The sequence below is a fragment of the Taudactylus pleione genome, unplaced genomic scaffold (assembly GCF_031769625.1).
Source record: "Taudactylus pleione unplaced genomic scaffold, aTauple2 ptg000674l, whole genome shotgun sequence".
NCBI classification, from domain to species: Eukaryota; Metazoa; Chordata; class Amphibia; order Anura; family Myobatrachidae; genus Taudactylus; species Taudactylus pleione.
In genome coordinates, this window is record NW_028285076.1 from 686,065 (window position 1) to 709,707 (window position 23,643).

General features: G+C 42.9%; 1 protein-coding gene and 2 pseudogenes across 1 annotated transcript in view; 2 read left to right on the forward strand and 1 right to left on the reverse strand.

Annotated features, from left to right (window-relative positions):
* LOC148478156 (embryonic protein UVS.2-like) overlaps nucleotides 1-23,643 on the forward strand; it is a 180,350-nt gene that overhangs the window by 84,266 nt on the left and 72,441 nt on the right. The gene's annotated exons all lie outside the window — the stretch shown is intronic.
* On the reverse strand, nucleotides 9,229-9,346 carry LOC148478157 (5S ribosomal RNA; annotated as a pseudogene).
* On the forward strand, nucleotides 12,976-13,093 carry LOC148478158 (5S ribosomal RNA; annotated as a pseudogene).

Here is a 23,643-nt window from a genome sequence, read left to right on the forward strand (position 1 = left end):
CTGGGTATGTGTAGGAGCCTGTCTCTACTGGTAAGTGGTACCTGGGTATGTGTAGGAGCCTGTCTCTACTGGTAAGTGGTACCTGGGTATGTGTAGGAGCCTGTCTTTTGTTGGTAAGTGGTACCTGGGTATGTGTAGGAGCCTGTCTCTACTAGTAAGTGGTACCTGGGTATGTGTAGGAGCCTGTCTCTACTGGTAAGTGGTACCTGTAGGAGCCTGTCTCTACTGGTAAGTGGTACCTGGGTATGTGTAGGAGGCTGTCTCTACTGGTAAGTGGTACCTGGGTATGTGTAGGAGCCTGTCTCTACTGCTAAGTGGTACCTGGGTATGTGTAGGAGCCTGTCTCTACTGCTAAGTGGTACCTGGGTATGTGTAGGAGCCTGTCTCTACTGCTAAGTGGTACCTGGGTATGTGTAGGAGCCTGTCTTTTGTTGGCAAGTGGTACCTGGGTATGTGTAGGAGCCTGTCTCTACTAGTAAGTGGTACCTGGGTATGTGTAGGAGCCTGTCTCTACTGGTAAGTGGTACCTGGGTATATGTAGGAGGCTGTCTCTATTGGTAAGTGGTACCTGGGTATGTGTAGGAGCCTGTCTATTGTTGGTAAGTGGTACCTGGGTATGTGTAGGAGCCTGTCTATTATTGGTGTCAAAGCCGGATAATTGGCTGAGATAGGATAGGTTTAAAATTAGATCGGGATGACGCATTTTGCGAATGGCAATGAGACGCCATTTTGCGACTGGCCGCCCAGCGCCATTTTAGTGAAACTCGCCATTATAAGTACATACAGCGATGCTATTATTTAGCGTTGTGCGATTCCCACGCAATAGAAAGAAGTTAAAGGTCCTCAACATACAAATACAGACAGTCACTAAAACATATGAAATGATTAACCCTGCAAAACACATATCATGGTGTACTCCCCAAAACACAGTCGCACTGCGCTAACTAGCATCTTTTCCCAATTCCCCAATACTTAGACACTGCACACTTACATAAAAGGTTCCTTAACATTAAAGGGTAATATTCAAGGTTTATTCAGTAATGATTAATGTTGTGAAATAAAGATTATTTGATATCTAAGGTTTAGTACATGATAAGCGGACCGTGTTTGGTGTTGTACTGATCCACTGTGTCTCAACAGATTTCCGGTATCATCGGTGAGAAGATCGCAACATGCGTCTGCAAATTATGGACTATAGAGAGTTAAAACATTAAAAATGTACTCTGTAATCTTAGCAGCTTAGATTAGCATGCAGCGGGAAAATGGACACAAAAGGCTGTCGGAGGCTGACATGTGTCCATTTGAATTAACCTATGAACTAACCTGTAACAGAAGCATCATGACGGAGAACCAATGAAATCATGCCAATCTTTTCTATTGTATTGCCTATCCCTGTAAGAGTATTTATGTGTGCTCTCTGACCCCAGTTGAGAGTCTTCTTGCTGTGCTGTTGACGGAGGTTTCTATTGCTGATGCCGGTCTCTGGGTCCAGAGCGCGTGCGTATGTAACAACTGTACCTTGGGTCTGTATGATTTACTTGTGCTAATTGTATTTAGATCACAGTGTGTAACCATCTGTTTTTATATTGAATAATATCTTTTTGTGCTTTGGAACCACACTCAAAGTCTGAAAGCATTTAATTCTTGTGCGTCTCATAACGCTGTATAGCGACAATTTTAGAAGGTATAGGAAGGAATATTGTTAGAAGGTATAGGCAGGAATCGATTGTTAGAAGGTATAGACAGGCAGGGATCGATAGTGGTAAGTGGTACCTGGGTATGTGTAGGAGCCTGTCTATTATTGGTAAGTGGTACCTGGGTATGTGTAGGAGCCTGTCTATTATTGGTAAGTGGTACCTGGGTATGTGTAGGAGCCTGTCTCTATTGGTAAGTGGTACCTTGGTATGTGTAGGAGCCTGTCTCTATTGGTAAGTGGTACCTGGGTATGTGTAGGAGCCTGTCTCTACTGGTAAGTGGCACCTGGGTATGTGTAGGAGCCTGTCTATTATTGGTAAGTGGTACCTGGGTATGTGTAGGAGCCTGTCTATTATTGGTAAGTGGTACCTGGGTATGTGTAGGAGCCTGTCTCTATTGGTAAGTGGTACCTTGGTATGTGTAGGAGCCTGTCTATTATTGGTAAGTGGTACCTTGTAATGTGTAGGAGCCTGTCTATTATTGGTAAGTGGTACCTGGGTATGTGTAGGAGCCTATCTCTAGTGGTGAGTGGTATGTGGGAATGTGGAGGAGTCTGCATCCAGTAAAAAAGGGTATAGAGGTAGGTGGTGAAGCCTGCCTCCAGTGGCGAGTGGTACCTGGGTAAGTGGAGGAGCCTACTGCCTCAGTGGTGAGGTGTACGTATGTTACCCCCAGTGGTAAGGGCTACAGGTGCATAAGGATGCCTCTCAGCGGGAAGGGGTACCTGCCTGGGTATGTTGCTGAGCCTGCCTCCATTAGCGAGTGGCACCTGGTGTGGATGAGAGGCACATGTTGCAGAGCCTGTGTCTCTAATGGGTATGTTACAGAGCCTGTTGCCCCCATTGGTAAGGGCTATAGGGGTTATGCTGCAGAGCTTGCTGCCCCAGTGGCAAGAGCTATAGAATTATGTGGCTTAGCCTGCTGCCTCAGTGGTAAGGGATACCTGGTATGTTACGGAGTCTGCCTCCATAAGCAAGTGGTACCTGTGTATGTGGAGGAGCCTACTTCTCATGAGAAGGTGTTTTGTGCGCTGGGGAGCTTGCTGCCCGCAGTGGTACTTGCCTCGATGCCCTCGAGCTGGGGCAGGCAGGTGTATGGTCCGGCGGCATCATGGTGCCTGACCCGCGGTCTGTGCTACAGGGCCGGTGCAATGGCCGGCCCGCTGGGGTTGTCAGCCTCGGGCTGGCCACTGTTAATGTAGTAGACGTAGAGCAGCAGCAAAACCCAAATATCATCACCACCTCCACGGAGTACAAGTGGGAGCACACGCTGTTGCCCTCCTGTATGCCGGACCAGCGAGGGCTCCTCCTGGAGTGGCGAAGTGAAACTTACATACAGTCCTCCTTACATACATACAGTATATATGTGTGTGTATATATATATATATATATATATATATATAAACAGTCCTCTTTATTACTTACATACATATAGTTCTCCTTACTTACATACATATAGTTCTCCTTACTTACATACATATGGTCCTACTTACTTACATAGTCATCCTTACTTACATAAGTCATACATACATACATACAGTCCTCCTTACTAACATAAGTCATACAGTCCTCCTTACTAACATAAGTCATACATACATAGTCCTCCTTACTAACATAAGTCATACATACAGTCCTCCTTACATACATACAGTCCTCCTTACATACATACAGTCCTCCTTACTAACATAAGTCATACATACATACAGTCCTCCTTACATACATACAGTCCTCCTTACTAACATAAGTCATACATACAGTCCTCCTTACATACATACAGTCCTCCTTACTAACATAAGTCATACTTACATACAGTCCTCCTTACTTACATACAAGCATACAGTCCTCTTGTATCATTCCAAGAGTCAGTGATACAGTTACGCCATCGTGTGCTAACAGCCCCAATAAGCCATACTGCCACCCTGACTGATGTGTGGGGAGAGCCAGCTACTAATAATACAGTGTTAGTAGCAGGAAGCTGCCAGGCTCGGCTAAAGCCTCCATATCATGCAGTGATCACCGAAGAAGCTCTAAGATCAGCAGAAATGTCTGCCCTCACTCCTTACAGTACACGGGCTCCCCCCTCCAAAGTGTTATGTGCTGAGGGCCTGATTCAGAGCCGGACGCTATTTGCACTCGCTCGTCCAGAAAAAGGGGCTGGCTATTTAAATTAACCGTTCGCTATTTGTGGTCTGTTCACGCCACTATGTCTGAACGAGCGAACAAAACATGCAAACGTAATTTTGATAAAAACGCCCCCTGGCCGCTCGCATCATACGCCATGTCCGCTATTTATTAGATTAATCGAGTACATCGGACGGCGTATGAACTGCTCGCTATTCTTGTGGTTGGTTTTTCCTACCACAATCATACGAGCAGTTCTGACTACAAAACAACAAAGTGACGTGGTCGATGACGCTGCTTTAGTAATTATGCACACCCTTAAAACGCCCGTTTTGACCATTTGGCACGCCTGCGTTCGGATCTCCACTCCCCGTTTTCAAGCACCTTCCCCTGTTACCACCCACAAACGCCTCCTCCTGTCACTCAAAATAGCAGGCATTCGCTATTTAGCGAGCACACGATTTTCGGCCGCACTGACTGGTTCGTGCATGCGTATTAAAATCCGTACGCATGCGCAGTTGTGCGAACATCTGTCGGAGCGAACGAGCGGCCGCTTACGAGCGTCTCTGAATCAGGCCCTGAGGACTTCTCTCCAACCTGCCGGCAAACCTCACAAAAGCAGCAATCGATTACACTGGTCTGAGGCAGGCTGTTTAATGGATAAGGACACCAAGCCTGCGCTCCTCGGGCCGGCATAGTGGGGTCATGAGTAGCGGGCTGCGGGTAGGTCCTGCTGCAGCCTCCAATACTTTTTTTTTTCTTATATGGGGGATTTGGCGGCGCCCTTGCGGGGTCGGCGCTCCGTGCGACGGCCCTGTTAGCCCGCCCCTAGAACCGTCTCTGATCATATCTATTCCATAACTTCCACTGGAAATTCTCTAGGGGCCATATTCCTTAGTGATCAGAGATGTCAGATGAAAGGTTTCCAGGCTTCCTACATCTTCAGTGAGTAATACAATCCCAGCTATTCATTACTGAATGATACTACAAATATTCATATAGCTTTACTGATTTTATTTATATGATTTAATAAGTTGTATTGAGAATAAATTGATTAACTTAATTCCACCTAGGTATATTTTATATCTAATATATAGGGCTAATATATAGGGCTAAATGTAATAGCCTGCGATCTGCAGAAGCTTGCGCAATTCTGATGAGATAGTCATTAGATATAAATTGGTAAGTACAGTAGTTTGAAGGAAAAAACAGGTTGTTTGCCTTTAAACTGATTGCCACTTTGCATGTTGTGACTATCACCCATAATTGAGGGGGGCTCCCCCAAATCATGGGCTGTTACATTTGGCCCATAGTGTTGTTATAACCAGATGTATCCTAAGCCCACATTCTGACTGTACATGTCACCAATATCTCCCCATTGGTCTGTGTATAAGGACATTCTATGATGGTCACACAGATCCATCACTAATCAGTCCGGGTTATCCCCAATTACTGCAGCCTGAATTGCAGCTACTGTACTGTATAATAGTTTTTTTTTCTTATTATTGTTGTGATAAGTGGATGTGAAAAAAGATTACAGTTATGGATATACAGTATGTTCTCAAATAGGCTCCTAAGGTCTGCAGATAGCTTCTGATAGGCAGAGTACCCAAATGGCCTGTTATCAGCGACTGATGGGAACTTAGTAACTGTAACAGACAATTAATAAACAGATTTTCTCTAATAATGAACTACACATTGTATATAGAAATGCTGTATATTCATCATGTATTAGAGCAATTTATAGTTTGGACTTATACTGGACATTACATTGACAATCCTGTTTAAACTCTGCTTTGAGTTGATCCCAACATATTACGGTGTGGAGAACTTTACATCTCCCGGATACCCGGCAGCATACGCCCCAAATATGTAATGTATCTTTAGCATCACAGCTCCTAAGGGATATCAGGGTAAGCAGAGTTTTGTAGCCTAAAATTGTCATGTTTTTTTTTTTTTTTGGAGGTTAGTTGCATTGAGGAAAAAAAAATAAAAATAAATAAATTACACACACACACACACACACACACACACACACACACACACACACACGATGAGCGGGTTCGGTTTCCAGAGATCCGAACCCACCCGAATTTAGCAGACCCGAGTCAGATCCAAGCAGGCTCAGATGTTCCCACCTTACTCGGATCTCTCAAATCGAGGCAAAACCATAGAGACGAGATCTCGCGGTTCGCGAGCTTTCGTCTCTATGATCAATGCAGTATATAAGGGACCACGCGACGGACGCCATTTCACTCTGGCTGTGGAGATTGAACAGGGAGGGTGGGTAGTGTAGGGCTGGGAGAGGTGCTGGTGCTATCTGCTGTGTCCTGGGCTGGTGACTGCTGATCCATTCTGGGCTGGTGCCTGTGACAGCTGTCACTGTGCTGTCTCCATCTGGGCTGTTGATCCATCTGGGCTGTCTGTGTTGTCTGCTGTATCCTGGGCTGGTGTTTTTCATGTTTGCTGTGTCCATCTGGGCTGTTGCTGATCCATCTGGGCTGTCTGTGTTGTCTGCTGTATCCTGGGCTGGTGTTTTTCATGTCTGCTGTGTCCATTTGGGCTGGTGCAGAACTGTAGATACATCTGGGCTGGTGCTGTGTCCATCTGGGCCCAAGTTCTGGACTCAAAAAAAAAAAAGTAAATAAATAAAATAACAATAATAATCAGTGTCTATTATATTTTTCTGTGTGTGTGAGTGCGCGTGCGTGCGTGTTAGGCTTAACCACAGTACTGCACAAGATCCAGCCAGCAAAGCAAGTTGCAAGCTAGTGCTGCCCGACTCCAGTCGTGATCAATCTGTGCTCTGGGCCCAAGTTCTGGAGCTGAAAAAAAAAAAATCAATGGTCTTTCTTTCTAATTGTCTGTGTGTGTTAGGCTTAGCCGCACAAGATCTAGCAAGTCGGCAACACAACCTAGTGCTGCCCGACTCCAGTCATCATCAATCTGTGCTCTGGGCCCAAGTTCTGGACCCAAACCCCCTCCCCCCTAAAAAAATAGCATCTTTTGTCTATTTATTTTCGGTGTGTGTGTGCGTGTTAAGCTAAGCCACACAAGATACAGAAACGCAACCTAGTGCTGCCCGACTCCAGCCGTCAGCAATCTGTGCTCTGGGCCCAAGTTCTGGACCCGAAGAAAAAATAAGTGTCTTTTGCATATTTTTTTTCTGTGTGCGCACGACTGCACATGTGTGAATTTTGTAACTGCAGCTTGCCTACACTATTGGTGCTTGTGACACTGCTTCAAGACTGCAGAAAATATGGAGGGCTGTCACATGACAGGAGAGCAAGGCCAAGACCAACATGTTGTAGCTGCTGCCAGCAGTCATCAGGATAATGCAAGGCCGTCAACTTCCTTGTCCTCTATGAAGGCCCATGCCTTCAATCCTCAAGGGTATCCCAGCCATCATCTTGGCACCGTCCTCAACTCTATTAATAATTATATCAATCAGTTTTGTGCCAGCAAGCTAGATGCAACCTTTTGGCCCTTTAACTAGATGAAAAAAAATCAATATTGTGAGCTGTGAGGTAACCAAAATTGACTGAAAACGAGTGGAAATAAATGTTATTGAGGTTATTAACTACTGTAGGCACAAAAAAGGCACATTTTGTGATTTTAGCTTTTTTTTTATTTTTTAAGAAAAAAATCCAGATCCAAAACACGAAAACAAAACACCAAGGAAAAAAATCCAAAACCAGAGAGGTCCAGATCCAAAACACGAGGGTCGGCGCTCATTTCATATATATATATATATATTGTGACACAGTCAGATTAGGGGTCCCTCTCCTGGGTAGAGATCTCCTTCCTTGCACACACAGCAGCTGGGAAACAGTACGCCAGTCTGGATTCGAGTACAAGCTGGTCGGCGCCAGTCTTTATTGTACAACTTCAGAAATAACAAAGAAAACATAAACATAAATCCTAGCCCTGTCGGGGCTCTAACTTCACAAGTGGTTCCCTCACTACCAGAACCTGGCAGGGCCTAATGCCCTCACCAGCAACAAAAGCACAGCACAACACTCACGGATAGATTTTCAAGTGTCTCTGAGCAAACTCCCTGTCTGCTCTCCCAGGTGAGACCCTCAGCCCTAAACATACTAGGCTTATATTGGCCACTCTCAGGTGGAAAACTAACAAGCCTGTTACCAGGCTGCGAGAACCAAAACCTGGAGTGGCCGTGGGTGGAGCCCTCCCTCTCCTCTCACCCACAACCCCCAGGTCCCAAACCGGCTTTTCAAAAAGCCCAAAACTCAAGCCTGCTACACTGCAGACTTTCTCCTGGGGGTTTAAAACACAAAAGACAGGAATCTGGGACAAGTGTACCTGCCACAGACCACTTTACCAGTGATCCTATCACTATATATATATATATATATATATATATATATATATAGGAAAATAACGCTGGCACTCAACATGAACTGAAATACTGGCCTGGGTGCCCTCAAAGTGGTTATATAACCAGGCATATAAACAAAGTAACAGCGGCACTCTCAGGACTTGAAAAAAATAAGACTCACGACTCCACAGGTCTGCGATTCAACATTTCAGTCGATTGGACTTTTATCAAGAACAGCACAACGTGATAACAACACATACCTTTATACCCACAAGCATCCCATAATGTGAGCGTGCATCCTGCCTTGCCGCCCGCCGGGTGAGTGACATCACTCCAGAGGGACCGGCGCATACATAGTGACGCGGCCGCTAATAACACAGGACGCCCATAAGGGTTGTCATGGCAACCCGGTTCTAATGTAGCGGTCGCTGCGAGTACAGTAAAGAGACAAAAAACAACCCAATCGGCAAAAGTACATATTGACACCAAAGGGTCTGCATAATCATGAGTCCACAATAAATGTATATATATAAAACATGAAAGTATACGCATGGATGTTCAGGCAGGTAAGCAAATTAAATACTGTGCAATGACACGTGACCCAACAGATAATGTGCACAAAATAAAACCAAAGAAAGAGACGTGCAAGTAATGTAACACTTATCACAGGGCTACTGAGGTAGCCAACCGCAGGGAAAGGGAGTGCATGTGACCAAAGGTTATAGATATGGACACAGGAAAATGAAAGGGAAGGGTCCTGGATGAAGGGATACTAGACCTATAGGGGTGGCACAAACAATCTGGATACAGCCAACAAAGGTGTGAGGCTGTGGCAATAACGGGACAAAAATGTAGGGATGGATGGAGTGTCTATGTTGACACCACTGGATACTCGCTAAGGAGTGTGGCCACCTGCAGAAGTAGTAAAGCATAAATGAAGCTGTGCACACTGAGCGCAGTACAGATGTGTACATCACATAGGGAAAGATGATTAATGGGAACACAAAACATGGGGAAGACATGGACTACAAGGACAGTGGAAGTGTTGGCTGAAGTGCAAATGAGGATACTGTCAAGTTACAGCACCGGGTGTTCCAAGGTGGTCTCCCATCCGAGTACTAACCCGGCCTACACTGCTTAGCTTCAAAGATCGGACGGTATAAGGCGTATCCAGTGTAGAATGGCAGTAAAGATGACATAAGTAATCCAGAATACAAGCACGGCCAATGGGCCAACTGTGCCAAACACGACCAAGGGAGAAAGGGAAAGTGGGGAAGGGACAAAAGCCAAACAAAACAAATGACATGAAAGCTGTCACCCCAATAACTGGGATGTAAAACAGCTTTGCTGGGCCACAGAGGGTAAGGAAATACCCAGTAAGTGCTGGAGAGTAAGAGAGCTCTAGTCACAAGAAAGTCTTCTTCACTGATAACATGAGAAAGAGAGTTGTTCATTCAATCCAAATGGAGAAACCGTGTTCATCCTGTAGATCCAGAAAGTCTCAAGTTGAAGAAGCTTCTTCTCCCTGTCACCACCTCGTTTGGATGGTGGAATGTGATCTATTATCTTGTATACCAAAGAAGACAAGGAGTGTCGTAGGTTCTTAAAATGGCGTGCCACAGGTTGATCAACTTCCTTCCCTTCCAGGGCCTGTCTGATTGCAGTTCGATGTTGTGCCGTTCGAATCCGGGCTGTGCAGGTGGTTTTTCCTATATAGACTAATCCGCACGGGCAGCGAATCATGTAGATAATATACTTGGTGGTACAAGACAACACATGTTTAATGGGTATACGTTTCCCCGAGTGCGGATGTACAACATCTGGTCCAGTCTCCAAGTATCCACAGGTGGTGCATCCAGTGCATCGGTAACATCCAGATTTCTTAGTGAGAAAGTGGTCAGTATTCGTGGGTCCACAACTGACATCGTTGTGTACCAACCAGTCTTTGAGATTCTTCCCACGTTTGTATCCAAGCATTATTTTAGAGTTTAAGAGAGGTGGCTCGATAAACTTAATACACAAATTGAGGACTATAGAAGGGACCTCATCTCCTATAAGAATGAGAAATTGGCCAAAGTCAATACTGACTACCAAGAGCATTGGGTATACACATGGGCCACTGGTAGAACACTTAATCCCAGATTTCAGAGAACCCCCAGACAACCATTTGACACAGAGGGCTCCAGTGGAGCCAATTCCTCGCATAGTGATCAAGATTTTCCATCTAGCTCCAATCCAGTCACACAACGTCCCCCTTTAGGAGTATCCACACGGGCCCGAAAAGGAAGCGGCCCCATACTAGGCGTGGCAAACAAGGGACGAGGAGAAAGATCATACCAGAAAAAAACTTAATTGTAAATTTGTCTTCTAGATCACTCAGCATGTCTGAGTCCAGATTACTACAGAGAGGCTTGTCATTCATTCCTACTTGTTCTTTCAATGGTTTCCATTGGAAAAAGGACTTATGGAGACTTAACAGAAGTCTAAAATTAAAAGAATTCTTCAGTAATTCTAACAGTGTATCACCGCCCACCACATCAACTCCGTTCAAAAGGATTTCAACCTTTGAACCTTGTTCTAACAACGCCTCTATCAAGAGCTTTATTAGAATATTAGACCATGATATCACTACACAATTCAAGGGCACTAATCCAATACATCACCATCTTTCCAAAGATGAATTTACTGCCCTGACCACCCTTAGCAAAGATACCTCTATTGTCATTCGCCCAGCTGACAAAGGGGGTGCGGTTGTCATCCAAGATAGGATCCACTATGTCAATGAAATTTACCGTCAACTCAATGACACAGACACTTACACTTGTTTAACTCTTGACCCAGTGTATAAATTCAAGGATGAACTCGATTATTGTTTATCTGATGCCCAACAACATGGTTTCATTACCATCGATACATTGCAATACTTAACCGTAGATAAACCAGTGGCACCATTGCTTTACAGTTTACCCAAGATACACAAGTCTCTTACTTCACCCCCTGGCCGTCCCATCATCTCCGCCAGGGAGGGTTTATACAGCAAAACCTCCAAATATCTTGACCATTTTTTGCAAACCCTGATATCACAAGAACCCACATTTTTGCTTGATTCACATTCTTTACTTGAGAAATTACATTCTTTACAAAATCTTCCCAAAAATCTCATTATGTGTACTATAGACGTCAACTCACTATACACTAGCATTCCACATACAGAGGGCTGTGAATATATGGAATGTTTCTTGAAAACACGTACGGATTACCGAGGACCCAATATTAACTTTTTTATTTGTCTTCTCAAACAAACTTTAAAGAACAATAATTTTTTGTTTGATAAGTTCTTTCTCCAAAAGAAAGGCTGTGCCATGGGGTCTCATGTAGCCCCATCCTTTGCTAATATTTACATGTTTACTGTTGAAAAAGAACTTTTTTTGAACAATCCAGACTTCAATTCTTGATTTTCTTTATTCGTTACATAGACGACATTTTGGTTCTGTGGTCGGGTACTGAGGAAGAGTTTATCAATACCATGTTGAAGATTAATTCCATGCATAAATACATCACGTTTACCTTTGAACACAGCACTAACCATGTACATTTTTTGGACATTAACATCTTTTGGTCAGGAACGAGTTTTAATACTACGGTTTATCACAAACCAACTGACGGCAACTCTTTATTACACGCACAAAGTCATCATCCTGTGTCTCTTAAAAGAAGCCTTCCCTATTCACAATTTATAAGAGCTATTAGAATCACCAGTGATCCTCAACAAGCAATTGTTGAAATCGATAATATGATCACCAAATTTCTGGAACGAGGTTATAGACACAAAGACCTTTTGCGAGCGAAAGAACGCGCCATTTATTCGAATCAAGAGCCTAACCAACCTACTGACTCTGCACACAAAAATACAAATACCATGATATTTGTCAACCAACACAATATAGCTAGCAAGTATATCAAATCTACCACCAAACGTCTATGGCCTATTGTCAACACAGACCATACTATCAAACCTCTCTTAAACTCTAAAATAATGCTTGGATACAAACGTGGGAAGAATCTCAAAGACTGGTTGGTACACAACGATGTCAGTTGTGGACCCACGAATACTGACCACTTTCTCACTAAGAAATCTGGATGTTACCGATGCACTGGATGCACCACCTGTGGATACTTGGAGACTGGACCAGATGTTGTACATCCGCACTCGGGGAAACGTATACCCATTAAACATGTGTTGTCTTGTACCACCAAGTATATTATCTACATGATTCGCTGCCCGTGCGGATTAGTCTATATAGGAAAAACCACCTGCACAGCCCGGATTCGAACGGCACAACATCGAACTGCAATCAGACAGGCCCTGGAAGGGAAGGAAGTTGATCAACCTGTGGCACGCCATTTTAAGAACCTACGACACTCCTTGTCTTCTTTGGTATACAAGATAATAGATCACATTCCACCATCCAAACGAGGTGGTGACAGGGAGAAGAAGCTTCTTCAACTTGAGACTTTCTGGATCTACAGGATGAACACGGTTTCTCCATTTGGATTGAATGAACAACTCTCTTTCTCATGTTATCAGTGAAGAAGACTTTCTTGTGACTAGAGCTCTCTTACTCTCCAGCACTTACTGGGTATTTCCTTACCCTCTGTGGCCCAGCAAAGCTGTTTTACATCCCAGTTATTGGGGTGACAGCTTTCATGTCATTTGTTTTGTTTGGCTTTTGTCCCTTCCCCACTTTCCCTTTCTCCCTTGGTCGTGTTTGGCACAGTTGGCCCATTGGCCGTGCTTGTATTCTGGATTACTTATGTCATCTTTACTGCCATTCTACACTGGATACGCCTTATACCGTCCGATCTTTGAAGCTAAGCAGTGTAGGCCGGGTTAGTACTCGGATGGGAGACCACCTTGGAACACCCGGTGCTGTAACTTGACAGTATCCTCATTTGCACTTCAGCCAACACTTCCACTGTCCTTGTAGTCCATGTCTTCCCCATGTTTTGTGTTCCCATTAATCATCTTTCCCTATGTGATGTACACATCTGTACTGCGCTCAGTGTGCACAGCTTCATTTATGCTTTACTACTTCTGCAGGTGGCCACACTCCTTAGCGAGTATCCAGTGGTGTCAACATAGACACTCCATCCATCCCTACATTTTTGTCCCGTTATTGCCACAGCCTCACACCTTTGTTGGCTGTATCCAGATTGTTTGTGCCACCCCTATAGGTCTAGTATCCCTTCATCCAGGACCCTTCCCTTTCATTTTCCTGTGTCCATATCTATAACCTTTGGTCACATGCACTCCCTTTCCCTGCGGTTGGCTACCTCAGTAGCCCTGTGATAAGTGTTACATTACTTGCACGTCTCTTTCTTTGGTTTTATTTTGTGCACATTATCTGTTGGGTCACGTGTCATTGCACAGTATTTAATTTGCTTACCTGCCTGAACATCCATGCGTATACTTTCATGTTTTATATATATACATTTATTGTGGACTCATGATTATGCAGACCCTTTGGTGTCAATATGTACTTTTGCCGATTGGGTTGTTTTTTGTCTCTTTACTGTACTCGCAGCGACCGGGTTGCCATGACAACCCTTATGGGCGTCCTGTGTTCTTAGCGGCCGCGTCACTATGTATGCGCCGGTCCCTCTGGCGTGATGTCACTCACCCGGCGGGCGGCAAGGCAGGATGCACGCTCACATTATGGGATGCTTGTGGGTATAAAGGTATGTGTTGTTATCACGTTGTGCTGTTCTTGATAAAAGTCCAATCGACTGAAACGTTGAATCGCAGACCTGTGGAGTCGTGAGCCTTATTTTTTTCAAGTCCTGAAAGTGCCGCTGTTACTTTGTTTATATATATATATATATATATATATATATATACATATACACACACACACATATACACACACACACACACAGTATGTTGTTCAGCATCATCAATATTTGCATAACTTCTTGTCATACTTGCCTGCTCTCCTGGAACCAAAAGTGATCCTAGCCACACTGGAGCAAGTCTCCTGGCCTGCACCACCCAGGGCGACCATCAGGGGGGACTGCAGGGACTCCAGTCCCGGGCCCGGAGAGAGAGAGGAGGCCCTGGTAGCAGAGTTGTGGAATGCAGTGATGTGCGATACCGCACGTCACTGGTGGAATGCACTGCCAGAGAAGAAAACAGTCTCTGTGGCATTTAAAACATGGAGCTGGCCGCGAGCCAATCACAGCTCACGGAATGGCAGCCAATCAGCAGCGGCCGCTACTGATTGGCTGACTGCCGTTCCGTGAGCTGTGATTGGCTCGCGGATAGCTCTTTGTTTTAAATGTCACGAGACGAGACTCTTCTTGAATCTTTTCTTCTCTGGCTACCGGGTGCATTCCACCAGTGATGTGCAGTACCGCACATCACTGCATTCCACATCTCTGCAGCTCTGCTACCTGGGCCCCCTCTCTCTCCGGAAATGCAGCTAATGCCCTTTTGGAAGGAGCTCGATCCCCGTCCGTAAATGTACCCCACTGACGTCACCATGCTCTTTCTCCCATGCTGCCTGTGTCCACCGGAATTTATAAGGTGCTTAAAAGTATTTTTTTTTCCAAGTGCTGCAATTGTCTAAATCTTGAATATGACAAATAAAAATGAAATTATGACATAATAATATACCAGCCTTCCCTGTGCCCCCCCCAGACCAGCCAGCCTGCCTTCCATGCCCTTTGCCCCCCCAGCCTTCCCTGCCCTGTGCCACCTTTCCCAGCCTAGTACCCCCCCTTGTCCAGCCTTCCATGCCCCCTGTGCCACCCCCCCACCAAGTCTAATTCCTGTGCTCCCAATAGGTCCAGCACTCCCTTTCCCTCGCCCCCAAAGTAGTTCCACCCACATCCACTACTCCGCCCACCTGTGTCTCATACCCCAGGGAGGGAGCCCTGCCTATTTGTTAGTACCGGGCCCCACAATTTCTGATGGCAGCCCTGACACCACCCACCGGCGTCCGCTCCCCCTTGTATAAAATTCCGGTCTGGAGGGTGCCGATGATGTGATTCATGCTGAATCACATCATTGTGGCCCCACCCCTAGCTGCATAATACAGGTAATCCTGGCATATTGAAACGGGGCCGTGATGACGTGATCGTGTAATCACACCCCCACCCTCAAAAATGCATATAGCCCCCCTGCTGTGCCGACCTGGTTGCCTCCTCATGCAGGAGGCAGACAAATTTTTTGCAAGTCTGTTTCAGGTTGCACTACCATCTACTACATAAATTTCACTGTCTTGGTGGTGAATCCACTGTTTAGAGATTGGTTGGCTACTTACTGCAGCCTTTTTTCCCAGTATTCCATAGCTTTTATCACAGACCCAACTGAACACCATCAATAGATGACAGTGTAGACAGGTGATGTGAGCAGAGGGACCAACCTGTAGCTGCTATGAAGATATTGCAGCTATTGATTGGTCCTCAGTCACTTCTTCGCCTTTCTGCCATTTTAAAGTGGTGAATAAAAAAGATTTATGAAAACTAGGGAGGGGAAAAAAAAGGGGGAAATAATTTGAGCACAGGATCTAGTTTTCTGAATCAATAGTAGGCAGTATAAACAAGGTAAATGTATCCACAAATATCAAAATGAGAACCCTTGTGCGGGTATAGAAAATATCTTCGTGGAGGTGCTCCTCATGAGAGTAAAAATACGCATATATGGAGAAGAGAAGGAAAGAAAACTCTCTTTTTTGAGGGCACTCAATACTAATAGTAAGTAACAAAAATAATATGTAACTTTTATTAAATATACATTAAAAATGGTGTCTGTAAGTGCAGACCTGCCAGCACCCAAGCGGTCTTACTACTACAACGCCGCAAGAATGTATAGACAGTTGAAAAATGACCATAAAACAAACAATTAAACGAACAACATGAAAACATACATATAAGACTAATTGTAATATCACAGGTATTGTGAAGCCAAGTGAAATATTACAAGAAAATTTTTTTAAAATAATAAATGGTGATAGAATTATCACATATATTGGTCCAATGACCTTGTAGAAGTAATTGCACAATGGCTAGTTCCAAACAGCAACACAAGTACCAGCAACAGGCTCAGTCAATTATCAACAGATAGTCAATTATCATAGATGTAGAAGAGACTACTAAGAAGGTATGAAAGTGTTTTTCATGGACCATAGTATGAATAAAATAATATACAGCCACCAGTATTAATTACCAGTGTAGCTTAATAAGCGTATCTCTGTATGTATATATGAATAGCTATGGTCATTACAGGGAAAGATCCCTATCACCTGACACTGAAAAAATCCCCAGGTATGAGACAACAGTATAAGTATAGATACTTAGTTAATGGAAAAATAAGTTAATCCCTTATATGAGTTGTCTAATCAGCAGCTGCTGCATGTCATTATAGTGAAATTAGTGAATGACATGTGCGCGTGCTTTTCAGTACTCAGGGGTTAAGAATAAGTGAAATGAGCATCTGCTTTTGGACTAGGTTCAGCAGAAGGTCCTGGTATATATATAGTGCAGGAGCTTCTAAAGGCCAGACTCCAATGAGAGTGCTCATGTAGAGAAAAATCAATAAGGATAATTGTTTATAGTGAGTTAAATATCAAAGTATAAATTCGGAGTTCACACTGCTTCCAGTCATATACCGATGTAGTGGTGACTGGTGAGAAGCGTGGGCCACGTATACAATGATATAAGGAAGAAAGATACAGCATCAGTAGGACTAATACAAAGTGAGCAACACTCTGTTGCCCAAAGGGTATTGCAGGGTAATATGCTCAGTCCTGTAACTTATAGTCACTACATAAGCTTGAGCAAGAAAGAAAGTAAAGCATACCTGGGTGCTCTCATGTGATGAGAGCTGATGTCAGGTGAGAGAGGGATCGGTCCTAAGTAAGGCCTGTTGGTGTGCTGCTGCAGAGAGTCCCGCCTGTACACAGCGGGACTCGTGGGTCTGAGACGCGCGTTTCACTCTGCTTCTCCAGTCAGATGCCGGTTGGTTAGAATTCACAGCTAATATTTACTCTGTTTAGCGGCCAATAAGTGAGCGAGTAGCTAGTGTACCAAGTGTAACATGTTCACTGATTGGTTGAAGAGAGATCTCTCTCTATTGGCCGATTGATAAAAGGGGAACATATGAGTCATCAGTAGGGGAGGTAACAAAACCCTTGTCGCTGAACACGATCTATGTATAGGATTAAGGGAAAGAGAGGGCTGTGTGTTATATGTGGGATGTGAAACCCGCAGATTGCTTTGTATAAGGACACAGCTCACTACATACAGCAGTTGTAATACAAGAAAAGTAGAGTTGATTGGATAAAGCATATAAGCTACAGAGTACAGACCCTGGTGATAAGGTTAATCGTATTGAAATCTAAGAGATAGATAGATAGATATATATATCTATCTATCTATCTATATACTGCCTCCTAAGAATAAATAAATAAAAATAAATATAATATATAATATGTAGTATATATAGAATATTAAAGATGCAGAAATAGAAATAGGTAATTATTGATAGATAAATAGTTGTGATAAAATTATATTATTATAATAATGAGTGAAAAATTTTGTAATTCCATAAAAACATTATAAAGAAACAATGAATATATTACAGTAACTGGTGGTGTGTAGAAAAATGATTGAGAAAAGATAAATGGATATTGTGTAATAAAAGATAAATGTATATTATGTGATGAAATATACATTATTGTGATGACTAAAATCTTAAAAAGTAACACACAGGTTACTGTGTATAATGAGTGAATATAGAAGAAAAAGTAAAATAAATAAAGTGGATATGAATATGAATGAGATAAGTGTGAAATAGGATAGGTTAAGAGTGCATGAGAATAAAAATTATAAATGAAGTAAGGTATAATAATATAAATAATAAATATCAAGAACCCTCCTGAGGTGAGTGAAAACAAGCAAAAAAATTATGATCATCTCTAAACTGGATTGTAGAAGAAAATTTATTAAAAGCAAATTTTTGGCAAGTCTGTTTCAGGTTGCACTACCATCTACTACATAAATTTCACTGTCTTGGTGGTGAATCCACTGTTTAGAGATTGGTTGGCTACTTACTGCAGCCTTTTTTCCCAGTATTCCATAGCTTTTATCACAGACCCAACTGAACACCATCAATAGATGACAGTGTAGACAGGTGATGTGAGCAGAGGGACCAACCTGTAGCTGCTATGAAGATATTGCAGCTATTGATTGGTCCTCAGTCACTTCTTCGCCTTTCTGCCATTGTAAAGTGGTGAATAAAAAAGATTTGCCAGAACATTACAGACCTGGTGAAGTACTGGAATACTATATAAACCTGTACAATAATGCAGAAAATCCATAGAGGCCTAGCATTCATAGACTATAAATTCATTTAAAAAACCAATTGTATATACAGTATATATATATATACAGTATATATATATATATATATATACATACACACACACACACACACACACACACACACAGAGAAAGAGGGCACTCACCAGGTACTTGTAGTAGAAAATTAAAATCACATCTTTATTACTCATCTGTTAAGACATAAAAGTTGACGTTTCAATCCATTATGGGACCGTCTTCAGGACATAAACATATAGGTCTCTCCACAACCACACTGTGGCACTGTGATATATCAGTTTTTAATGGATTCTAAAAGACCACTACATTCCCTTATTGGGTGGTGGATCTAACAGTCTTTATATAGAATCCTACCTTATGTAAAAAAAAAAAAATGCCCATATAGTGTTACTAAAAATAGTTTGACACCCTTATTCAAATTTGACTTTTAAAACTTACTCACATTTTAATTAAAATTCAATTTTTTCAAAGCATCAAATAGATACAAATCAAATACATTTAGACATTTTGTCATACAGTACTTAGTATCAGTTTGTATATTTTCGAAGCCGGATAATTGGCTGAGACAGAATCTGTTGTAATTAAAATCTGCACAACACCATTTTGCGAATGGCCACAAGACTTTTTGCGAATGGAGCGTTCAGTGCCATTTTAGCGAATCTCACACATTATAAGTACATACGGCGATGCTATTATTAAGCGTTGTGTGATTCCCACGCAATAGAACAATGTTAAAAGTCCTCATTATATAAATACATACATTTACTAAAACATATATGACCAACCCTGCAAAACACGTACCATGGTGTACTTCACAAACACGAAGTCGCACACCGCTAACTAGCGGCTTTTCTTAATATCCTTACACTTACACACTGCACACTTACATAAAAAGGTTCCCTAGCATTAAGGTTTATATTCAAGGTTTTATTCATTATTAAGTAATAAAGCGACTGTATTTGAGATCTCAGGTTTAGTACATGATAAGCAGACAGTGTTTGGTGTCATTCTAAACTATTGTGTATTTGCAGATTTTCGGTTCCATCGGTGAGGAAATCGCAACATGTGTCTGCAAATTATGAATCATAGAGAGTTAGGCATTAAAATGTACTCTGTAATGCAGCCAGGTTAGACTTGTTATTAAGTAGGAAAATAGACACAAAGAGCTGTTGGAGGCTGGACTGTGATCATACGAACTGACCTATGAACTGTACTGTAACAGAAGAACCAGGTAGAAGAACCAATGGAATCATGCCAACCTGTTCTATTGTATTGCCTATCTCTGTAAGGGTATATATGCCATCTCTCTGAAACTAGATGCTAGTCTTCCTTTCTTTGCTGTTGATGGAGGTTTCATCTTTGATGCTGGGATCTGGATCCATAGCACATGCGTATGTAATGACTGTACCTTGTGATTGTATAATTTGTTTGCGCTAATTGTATTTAGATCACAGCGTGTAACTATCTGCTTTTTGGTGAATAATATCTTTTTGTGCTTTGGAAACACAATCAAAGTCTGAAGAGTAATTATTTCTTGTGCGACTTACAATGCTGAATAGCAACATTTTAGAGTGTATAGATAGGTAGGAATCAATATTATATTACACCCTTACTGTTAGGGATGCATTTTTTCAGTCTTAGTCTGGGGACACACGTAAAGATTTTGTCCAATCATCCAACTAGTTGATTGGTTGGAATGAAAATCTGGTAAGGTATGGAAGCCAATGACAATCAGCAATTTGCTCCCAAATGCCGGAAAATGGACAAAAACTGTTTGTTAAATGTTTGATCTAAACAATTTGCTCAAACATGTCTGATGATCATTTTCATCTGTTTTCTGGCATTTAGGAACAAATTGCTGATTATCAGTTACTCCCATCCGTTACCAGATTTTCTTTCCAACCAATCAACTAGTTGGATGGTTGGACAGAAAATCTTTACATGTGTATGCACCATTAGGCACTGTGAATGAGTCCTCTAATGTTTAACCATACATTGATACGTGTTATCTCTAAGGGACTCCTTCACGGGTTATCCTTTGACTTTTGAGAATACATACAATTGTCTACAAATATAAATCACACTTCCGGAATTAAGAATAAATCAGACCAGTGGAATTCAATATAAACCAGACCAATGGTTCCCTTGATAAGTTCAGGGTCACAATTAAAAATGTGTTTCACCTTAAATAAGAGTCATAATACCACATAAAATTGAGTACAAGCGGATGGTGACAACGTAAACAACAACAAGCGACAGTTCACCAAAATCTCTCCTCTTGAGTGTAGAGGAAATCAGCGTAACCCCCTTTAACCTCTAAAAAGGTTACCAGTTACTTTGGTGTATAGAATGTACTTACCTATAACCTCCCGGTAAGTGGTATACCTTTTTTTTTTTTCTTCGGGAGGCTTGCCACCTAGCAACAGCATGTGGGTTAGGCAGCAAGCCTCCCGAATACGCTGGGGCAGAGGAAAGTGAAAGAATTTTCACTCTCTCTGCCATAACAATGAGTGGTACGTGCACGTTAGGTCATGTGCACGCCCGCGATCACGTGCACAGGCACCTCTGGTCAGATTTTTTCTGTCAGCCGAAGATGGAGGACACAGTTTCTGTCTCTGTGACAGATTCATTTAGAATGTCCTCTGCTGCTGGCAGTGTTTCAGGGAAGAGAGCCCATAAAAGGGCACTATCTTCCTCATCCTCTTCATCTGAAGAAATTATACTGTATATAAAAAGAAAAAGGCTGTTCCAGTCAGAAATCTGGGAACATCTAACTCCTCAGACTCTGAGGAAAATATTTTCCCTCATGGAAATGCCAAGTCACCTTCCTGTTCAGTAAGTCAGCAGGAGGGGAAAAAAATCACATAAAAATGAAAGTAAGTTTAATCCCAGGGCCACCTGTTCAGGTGATACACCTCCGTTCCCTGGAATTGCCTGTAGCAGGCAACATTCTAGTGCTCGGAGCAAGCACAATACTTCTTCCCGTAGCTGGCATAATTTATCTGTCCGTAGCTAGCAGCATGAAGGGACCCCACAGTCTGTATAAGGGGTCACCTAACGAACAGCCACATCTTTCCTCTAGTGATTTTGGCCAACCCTCCTCGGTGGACTGGGAGTCAGAGGAGATAACAAGAACATCTGCCTCTTAGTGAAGTGCAGATGGCCAGAGTGGCTTTAGTGAGGCGAAACCCCCCCCCCCCCCGGCCCGTCAAAATTATATAGCACACACTGGCCCCTAAAGAGCAATTCAGGAGGTACAGAAATTTGCTCAGCTCACCCTTATTAAGGAAGATGAATTAGTCCTGCGCTCCTATACGGGGTTGCCAGCCGTACCTGCTCTATTTGCTCCTAACATTAACCCAGCATTGGCTTCTATAGTGGGGGAGAAAAGACAAAATAACCCCACGGATCATATGTTAAGAAAGAGCCAATGCAAAATAGCGGACGCAGCTGGCCCTCTTATTTTCGTACTAGATAAAACAGAGAGAGAGGGAGAGTCCGGAGGTACCCTAGATTCCTTGGAGGCATCTAAACTTGCTCTACTTAAAGCTATTAGCAGGGCAGCTCTTATCATAGGTCAAACATTTAATGACATCACTAATACCTGCGATCTTGCTCCTAAATCCATTGAGTTCCCTAACCTTACAGATGCCTACCTATTTGGCCCACAGTTTATAGAAGAGGTCAAAATATGCCACAAAGCTAGGAAATCCTTTTCTGACATTAAAAAAATGAATGAACCTCCCAGGAGGCCTTTTCTTCAAGGGGGTTGGACTCCGAGAGCCACAGGTCCGACCCGAGACTTTCAAGGCACAAGGAGAGCCCAGAGAGGAGGCTTCATGCAAAAATCCCATGATACCCCTCGAGAATCATCCTCAGGTGCATGGAACAACGCCAGATGAGGCCGCGGTTACGGTGAGTCCACACACACGCTCACTTCCCCACAAAACCCTAAAAGATTCATATGTGGAGTGGCAACAAATTACCACAGACAAGTGGTTGCTAAAAATAATCCGCTCAGGATTAAATCTCCCTTTAATCAGCTTCCCTCACCAGGCATTTCATACTCCTTGTTCAAGGAGTTGTAGTCCTCGGTTGGATGATGTACTGACTTTGGCCCTACAATAAGGAAAGATAGAATTGGCAAACCCAGCAGTAAAGGGCTGGGTCAGCCATTTGTTTCCTATAAAAAAAGCAGGATGGTTCCTTAATACCAGTCCTGAATGTCAAAACTTTTAAACCATTTTTAAAAACAAAACGGTTTCGCATGGAAGGCATTTCAGACATCCCTTACATTCTCACAAAGGACTGCTTCTGTATAAAAATAGACCTAAAAGAAGCATTCCACTCTATATTAATACACCCGAATCACAGACGTCTTCTCAGGTTTTATTGGAGAAACAATCTGTATCAGTGGACAGTGATGGTATTTGGCCTTTCCACCGCCCCCTACACCTTTACACGGGTGATGAAGGCGGTAGTGTCTCACCTGCGCCAGCAAGGAATTCAATGCATAATATACCTAGACGACATTCTTTTGATACACGCAGACCACGATACCCTTTTAAAGCACAAAAATGTAACCATTTCTCTGTTATCAAAACTGGGTTTCATGCTAAATATCCCAAAGTCAGTACTGACTCCCACCAATAAAATCACCTTTTTAGGGTTCGACTTAGATACCCATTCTTTCTCTCTAGCCGTTCCACAACAGAAATGGCTAGGCACAAAAGATTATATTAAAAAATTGTCCCAAAAACACAGCATGACCCTCCGTACCTTAGCAACAATCATTGGGAAAATGATAGCGATGTCTCCGGGGTTTCGACACGTTCCGCTATTATGCAGAAAATTGCAACGCCTCTTAAGAACTTTGATTCACGCCCAATATTCCTGGACAGACACCATATATCTCTCCAGGAATGTAAAAACAGAACTGTCCAAATGGAACAGTCTTCCCACTCCTCCTCCTCCTCGTCCCGTCCTAGATCCCCGCTCCTGCATGATGATCACCACGGATGCATCCCTAACAGGATGGGGAGGTTTCTCACAAGAAAAAGCAGTAAGGGGCCCTTGGTCAAAGGAAGAATC